This window comes from Muntiacus reevesi, chromosome 2, assembly GCF_963930625.1.
Source record: "Muntiacus reevesi chromosome 2, mMunRee1.1, whole genome shotgun sequence".
Lineage (NCBI taxonomy): Eukaryota > Metazoa > Chordata > Mammalia > Artiodactyla > Cervidae > Muntiacus > Muntiacus reevesi.
The window spans coordinates 279,618,623-279,626,598 of record NC_089250.1 but is presented as its reverse complement, the minus strand read 5'-3'; positions in this window follow the sequence as shown (position 1 = coordinate 279,626,598).

Below are 7,976 nucleotides of genomic sequence, written 5' to 3'. Positions count from 1 at the left end.
CTTCTCCAACACCACAGATGAAAAGCATCAATTATTAAACACTCGGCCTTCTTTATGGTCCACCTCTCACATCCACACATGACTATGGGAAAAACCATAGCTTTGACTACAGCGACCTTTCTTGGCCAAGATTTTATCTCCCATAAATACTCGTTCCCATTGATAGTAAGTATTTGATTCCAAGATATTCTACCAGTACATTATAGTGAAGTATATAGGTAATATATAATGTTTATTGCAAGTGGTTTTACCTTCATACTATCTCCTTAAGGACATACAAAGTTCTGTATTTCAAGTCACTTGAAGTATTTTCCTTGCACATAGAGACCACCATTCATTTTTTTAAATTTGTAAAATTAGTGTCTTTAAAAAATCTGATTTACTTTAATATTGTTTTATATTGTTTTATACAAGTACAACATTCTAACCAATTCTTTCCCTTCAAAGTCTAGCTTTAGCATTTGCCTGGTGGTCCAGCGGTTATGACCCACCCGCCGATGCCGGAACAAAGGTTCAATCCCTGGTCCAGGAAGCTGCCAATCTTGTGGGTAACTAGGCGCACACAACTCCTGAATCCCACATACCTGACCCTGTGCTCCTCAAGAAGAGAAGCCACTGCAGTGAGAAACCCCTGGGCCACAAAGAAGACCCAGTGCAGCCAGAAATGAATAAATAAACAATTAAGAGAAAAACTTCTGGTGAATGAGGAAAAAAGGTCTAGATTTAAATTCTCCCCTACTCTGTGCAAACACATGTTCCTTGTCTGTATAGTCATGCTTCTGTACATTTGGGAATACTCAAGCACACTCTACACACACAGCTTTGTACCCAGCTTTTCAATGCATCTGGGACATAACTGTAGATAAGAGGGTAGAGAACCTTTACACTCAATTTACACATGTACAAAACTCTGTTGCTCATTCGGGGCCTCATGCATTCACTCACATCCTAGAATTAGACATTACACGTTTCCAAGTAGAACCAGGATCTTCAGGAGTAAAATCTCCACTCATAAACACATACTTGATGCTCATCTAAACTGGGAAAGGATGTTTCAGCCTTAGCTCTAGGGAATACTGGGCATGGTGGTGGTGGGAACAGACTTATTTTTGTTTGTTGAACTACTCATTTCTCAGGTTCCAACTAAAATCAGTGTCCCATAGATACCAATAGAATGGCTTTTTCAAAGTGGGAAGTGGGAATTATCTTAGTCACTCAGATGGGAGTGGGGATCCTTGGGAACTCATTCCTCCTTTGTGTTTATAACTTCACTTTGCTCACTGGATGCAAGGTGAGACCCATAGACTTGATTCTCAATCACCTCGTCTTAGCCAACTCCTTGGTGCTTTTCTCCAGAGGGATCCCTCATGCAATGGCAACTCTTGGATCCAGGATTTTCCTGAGCGAGGCTGGATGTAAATTTCTCTTCTATTTTCAAAGGGTGAGCAGAGGGATTTGCCTTAGCATGACCTCCCTCCTCAGTGGCTTCCAAGCCATTAGACTTTGCCCCCATTTCTCTAGGTGGCTGGATCTCAGAATGAGATCACCAATGTTCACTGCCTTCTGCTGCTTCCTTTGCTGGATCTTGAATCTTTTGATAAATATCTCTATTCCTTTCCATATGACTAGTCCAACTCACATTGAAAACCTCAGTGTAAGGGTGAATTATGGATACTGTTCCACTTTGAATCCAAACAGAGATGTAAGGTTTGTATATCCGGCCATATTCTTCACAACAGACTTTGTATGTTTGAGTCTCATGGTCTGGGCTAGTGGCTCCATGGTTGTTTTCCTGCTCAGGCACAAGCAGCGAGTCCAACACATTCACAGCAACAGCCATTCTTCCAGAGCTTGTGCTGAGGTGAGAGCCACATCCACCATCCTGATCCTTGCGAGCTCCTTTTGCTCATTGTATTCACTGTCTTCTCTTTTGTCCATTTGGATGATTCTATTTGCTATTCCGGGCCAGTGGCTGGTAGATACCTCTATATTTCTGTCTTTATGTTTCCCAGCAGTCAGCCCCTTTGTGCTTATTTGCAGTGATACTCGTGTCACTCGTAATATATTTGCTTCATCTTCTAGGCAAGGAAAACAGTTTTTGCTAATTTGGCTGTGACCATTTGACTCTATTCTCCATAGAAAATTTGATTTCTTCCCCTCATTTGTTTACATTTAATATACTAGGAGTTTTCAGACTACTCTTCACAGTTTTTTTTCCTGAACTTTATTTTGAAGCTCCTAACATTATGATTGGAAATGATGCTCAATATGTTTTCAATGTTCTTAAACTTACTGAGTATCGGTTTGTGTTCCAGCACGTGGTCCATACTGGAAAATGTTCCACGTGCATATGAGAAGGTGTGATTTGTTGCTTTTGGATAAAATGCTCAATAAAGATCAATTAAGTACACCTGGTCTAATGTGTCATTAAACGTATGTTTCCTTATTGATTTTCTGTCTGGATGATCCGCCCATTGGTGAAAGTGGGGTGATAAACAAGCCCTATTATTATTGCATTAATGTCAAGTTCTCCCTTTATGGCTGCTGGTATTCACCTTATTTGTTGAGGTCCTCCTATATTGGTGCATCTCTATCTGCAGTGGGTATAAATTCCTAAATTGATCCCTTAGTCATTAGGTAGTGCCCTCCTTGGTCTCTATACCAGTCTTTACTTTAAATTCTACTTTGTCTGATATAAATATTGCTACTCCAGCTTTTTTTTAAGTTTTCGTTTGTGTGGAATACTTTTTTCCATCCCATCACTTTCAGCCTATGTACATCCCTAGATCTGATGTGGGTCTCATAGACAGCATATATATGGATCTTGTTTCTGTATCCATTCAACTAGTCTATGTGTTTTGGTTGGAACATTAATCCACTTACGTTTAATATATTTATTGGTATGTCTGTTATTATTGCAACAAATTCCATATTATTTACCAAAGGGTATATTTTATGCAAATGGAACCAGTTAGGTCCTAAATGTTTATCCGTATAAGAGGTCTAATATTGATGAATGTTTATACACTCAAACTAGCTATGCTAGCTTCATAAACTGAAAAGTTCATGAGGGAGGGAGAACAAGATGGCAGAGAAGTAGGTGGACATGGAGTACGTCTCTCTCCATGGATACATGAGAAATACACCTTCAGACACAGATGTGCGTGCAGAACACCAGCTGAGAGCAGACAGGAGTACTTGACCAGTGGAGAAGAATATACAGAACTACGCAAAACTTGGTAGGACAAAGAAACTAGGTGGCAAAACAGAAGTGTTAGTAGGACTGGACCTGCCCTTGGTGGGTGGGGAACCGAAGCAGGGGTCTGACTCCCACAGCTGAGCAATTGTCTGAGTCAGAGGAGAAACATTTAAGGGTGAGAGTGAAACAGCTGATATGTGAGTGCCTAAATGGAATGAGAATCAGACAGTCCTTGCCACAGCCATCCATACACCAGGCAGGAATGTGGGTCTTCTGGAAGGAGCAGAGGCTGGGAGCTGAAGTTTAGGGATTGTGGAGCAATCCCAGAGTGAGGGCTGCTGCTGACTGTGGAAAGACAGGTCGAGGGGATGTGAGGGAAGAGCTATGGTGGGAAATGCCTGGTGGGCTACCTGGAAAGCCAGGTAGCCATGGAAACAAGGCGATACTGCTGAGTCACACATGGGGGTGGAGCCATCACCATAACCTCTCTCTTTCCACCCACCAGCATTGGCAGCTGAACAATAGAGAGGCTGTCCATCAAATGCCTGACGCATTGAACTACAGAGTAGGACCCCACCCAGGGTGCCCCTTTAGGTGCCTAATGCACCAATCTACAGAGTGGGACCCCAGTGAGGGGGTCCCCTCTATGTGCCTGACGCACCCAACAACAGAGAAGGACCCCAGGCAAAGGAGCCCTCTAAGTGCCTGAATGGGCAGAGTTATAGAGAAAGATTGGCCAAAGGGGCCTTCTGATCGCCAGTTACAAGAGGCTCGAAAAAAGACTCTGATAGGGCCACAACCCCTGCCGTGGAGGCAGTCCATGTCCCTGAACACCTGGCGCCCCCAGGGACCCCACAAGCCACGCACTGGCTCCGCCTTCATGCTCAGCTCTCACTGGGGCAGAGCAGCCGCAGGCAGAAAAAAGAGCCTTGCATTTATCCGCTTCAGTAGTGTGCGACTCTTTGCGACCCCGTGGACTGTGGCCTGCCAGGCTTCTCTGTCAGAGAGGGGGTCTGCAGGCAGGAATACTGGAGCGCATTGGCCAGCACTGGTTGACATCCCCTTCTAGAGCATTATATTTCCTGCTGCCCTAGCCGCCAAGCCCCTGAGGACCTGGAGCTGCCAGAACCCCTGTGACCCGGGCAGCTTCACCACCTCCACACCTGGCCTCACAGGGCAGACCCAAGCCCTTCAGGGCAGCCTCCAGAGCTAAACCCCAGTGGGCAACCCACATGCAGAGGTGAAAATAAAACCACAATTGAAACCCGGGGCAGTGTGGCTACGGAAGACTCAAAACCTTCCGACCAGCTGGACAAGCTGCAGGTTAAATCCACATGATCAACTAGGCAGACTCTGCGTATGGAATAGATAAAAGGCCATTGTGAGCTCCCACAAAAGAAAACGCAATAGCTCGGATAGCTGTGGTCATTGGAGGCAAGAACACACAGGAGTAGGACCAGATTAGGATCTGAGTTGCCCCCACAATAGGTCCAGAGATCAGCACGGTGTTGGGGGGCATCCTAGGGAGATAAGGTGGACTGTGATTCCCAGCACTGGAAAGGACTCTGACAGCAGTGACTCAAGAAAAACTTTTATTATTCTTATTTTTTGACTGGATGATCTGCCCATTGATGAAAGTGGGGTGATAAACAACTCCCATTATTATTGTGTTAATGTCAATTTCTCCCTTAATGGCTGTTAGCATTTTCACCTTATATATTGACATCCTCCAATGTTGGGTGCATCTATATTTACAATTGCTATACGATCCCTTAGTCATTATGTAGTGTCCTCCTTTATCTCTATTTCAGTCTTTACTTTAAAGTCTATTTTGTCTGATAGGAATATTGCTACTCCAGCTTTCTTTTAATTTCCATTTGTGTGGAATACTTTTTTCCATCCCATCAATTTCAGTCTATATGCATCCCTAGATCTGATGTGGGTCTCGTAGGCAGCATATATGTGTCTTGTTTCCATTCCACACTGAATCCAGAAAGAATGATAAGGTTTGTATTTGTGGCCATATTCTTCACAATAGACTTTATATGTTCAGGTCTCATGGTCTGGGCTAGTGGCTCCATGGTTGTTTTCCTGTACAATCACAAGCAGCGAATCCAACACATTCACAGCAACAGCCATTCTTCCAGAGCTTCTGCTGAGGCAAGGGCCACATCTACCATCTTTGTCCTTGTGAACTCCTTTTTCATCATTTACTCACTGTCTTCTCTTTTGTCCATTTGGATGATTCTGTTTGCTATTCCGGGCCAGTGGCTGGTAGATACCTCTATATTTTTGTCTTTATGTTTCCCAACAGTCAGTCCCTTTGTGCTTATTTGCAGTGATATTCATATCATTCATAATGTATTTGCTTCATCTTCTAGGCAAGGAAAACACTTTTTGCTAATTTGACTGTGACCACTTGACTCTATTCTCTATAAGATTTGAAATTATTTCCCCTTAACTATTAACATTTGGTTGACTAATATTTTTCAGATTCTTGATATGAAAGCAAATTCTGTGTTGATGAGAACAACTAGGTCCTAAAATTAATATTCCTATAGCAGGTCTAATATTGTGGGTGAATATTTATACAATCAATCTAGCTGTTTTAACTTCATCAAAAAACAAAAAGTTCATGAAATTTTGATATAGTATAACAGGAAAGTTGAACTTAGAAATTTAGACAAAAATCTCTCACTTAGCAGTTTTTTGGTGTGTGTGTATATACAGTGGTGAACTATACATGACAAACAATTTGTCTATTTTAATTTTCAAATATATAATTCAATGGCACTAAATATATCTGCAATGTTTGGCATCTACTACCACTAAATTAAAAAAAAATCAAACAAAATGTAAAATGTGTACTCATTAAGTAGTAATACCCATCCCCCTCTCTGGCCAACCCCTGGAAAACTTTAGTCTACTTTCAGTCTGTACAATTTGGCTATTCTAGTTATTTATATTAGTTATATTAGTTATTTTAGTTATTAGTTAAATTATATATTAGTTATATTATTATATTATATATATTATATATAATATATAAAATTTATATATAATATATATTATATTATATTATTATATAATGATATATTATTATATTATTATATATATTAGTTATATTAGTTATTTCTTATGAGTAAATTTGTATACTATCTTTTTATGTCTGGTTTTAATCATTTATTACATTTTGAAGGTTCATCATGTTGTGGCATGTATCAGAACTTCATTCCTTTTTATGACTGGATAATACTGCACTGTATGAATGAACCACATTTTAAAATTCCATTCAGATGTTAATGTACACTTAAGCTGTTTCTGCCTTTTTGCTATCGCGGATAACACTGCTATGAACATTGCTGCCCACAGATGTGTTTGAGTCACTGCTTTCAATTCTCTGGGTGTATACATAGGAGTGGAGTTGCTGAATCAATGGCATTTCTCTATTGTTTATGGGGAGCTGCGGAACTGGTTTTTATATTATTAAACTCGTTCTCACATTGCAGCATTTTATATTCATCAGCAGTGGGCAATTGCTCCAATTTCTCCACAGCCTCATCAATACTTGTTATTTCCCTCTTTTCCCTGGTAGATGTAGACTGGTATTACAAGGTTTTGATTAGAATTTCCATAGTGAACAGTGATGTTGACATATTAAGTTATTTAATCCTGTTTTTCATAATCTTTTCCCTCCCTATTCCCCCCTCTCTTCTGACCTCTCATCAGTGTACAAACATGGAGTGATATTTACTTTCCTAACAGGAAAACTCTCTTTTGTCCACCACCTCCTCAAAGTGTTATCTATTTCCTGAGGCTCCGTGGTTCCTCTTCCCCACTGCCCATACCAGTCAGGTTAAATTTCTTCTCTCACAATCTCCCTTCCACTCCCCAAAGTCAGGGAAAATCATCTTTCTTCTTGGAGTAAACTGCATATTGCATACAGCAAAATCAATCTCCAACAGGATATAGGTACATCCCATTAGGAACAGAGGTAGTATATCATGTGACTTGAGCCTGTCATTTTGGGATTTTCTGCCCCACTTTCAGCTCAGAAAATAATTTCCTTAACTCCAGTAAGTCTCTTTGAAGGCGCTTCTACTTCAAACCACATTTCTTCCAGGCTTTAAATTATTTGTAAGTTTCATACTATACTCTGAATTTCCAAGTAGTCAGAGCTCAGGGCAGAGGATGGTTGCATTCCTGTATGGGCCTGACAGAAAATGAGATGCGAGCAATGAAGATGTCTTAGAAATCTGCATGGGGCCACCAGGGTGTCTGGAAGAAAACTAAACTGTGCCTGGTCCGGGTGAGACTTCAAAAGGAGGCAGAAATTATTGCTGCTAGGGCTGAGAACTGACTGGAGGATGTTCTGGCAACATTAGACCGACCAGAGTGGGGACATCTCCCTGAGCACCTTAGGTGTGGTCAGCGGAGACCCCAGAGAGGCTTCACCAAGGAGTAACAGGGTGGCATGTATATATACATATTCCCGGGACAGTAAGGAATCCGTCGGCAGTGCAGGAGACCTGGGTTCGATCCCTGGGTCGGGAGGATCCCCTGGAGGAAGGCATGGCAACCGACTCCAGTGTTCTTGCCTGGAGAAGCCCATGGACAGAGGAGCCTGGAGGGCTACAGTTCATGGGGTGGCAAAGAGTCGGACAAGACTGAGCGACTAAGCACAGCACCCTGGTCACACAACACTGCTGAAGCGGGTGGAGGGGTCAGGAGGAAATGCGATCGGCGCTGGCTGCCTGCCTTGCTGCCTGCATTTAGG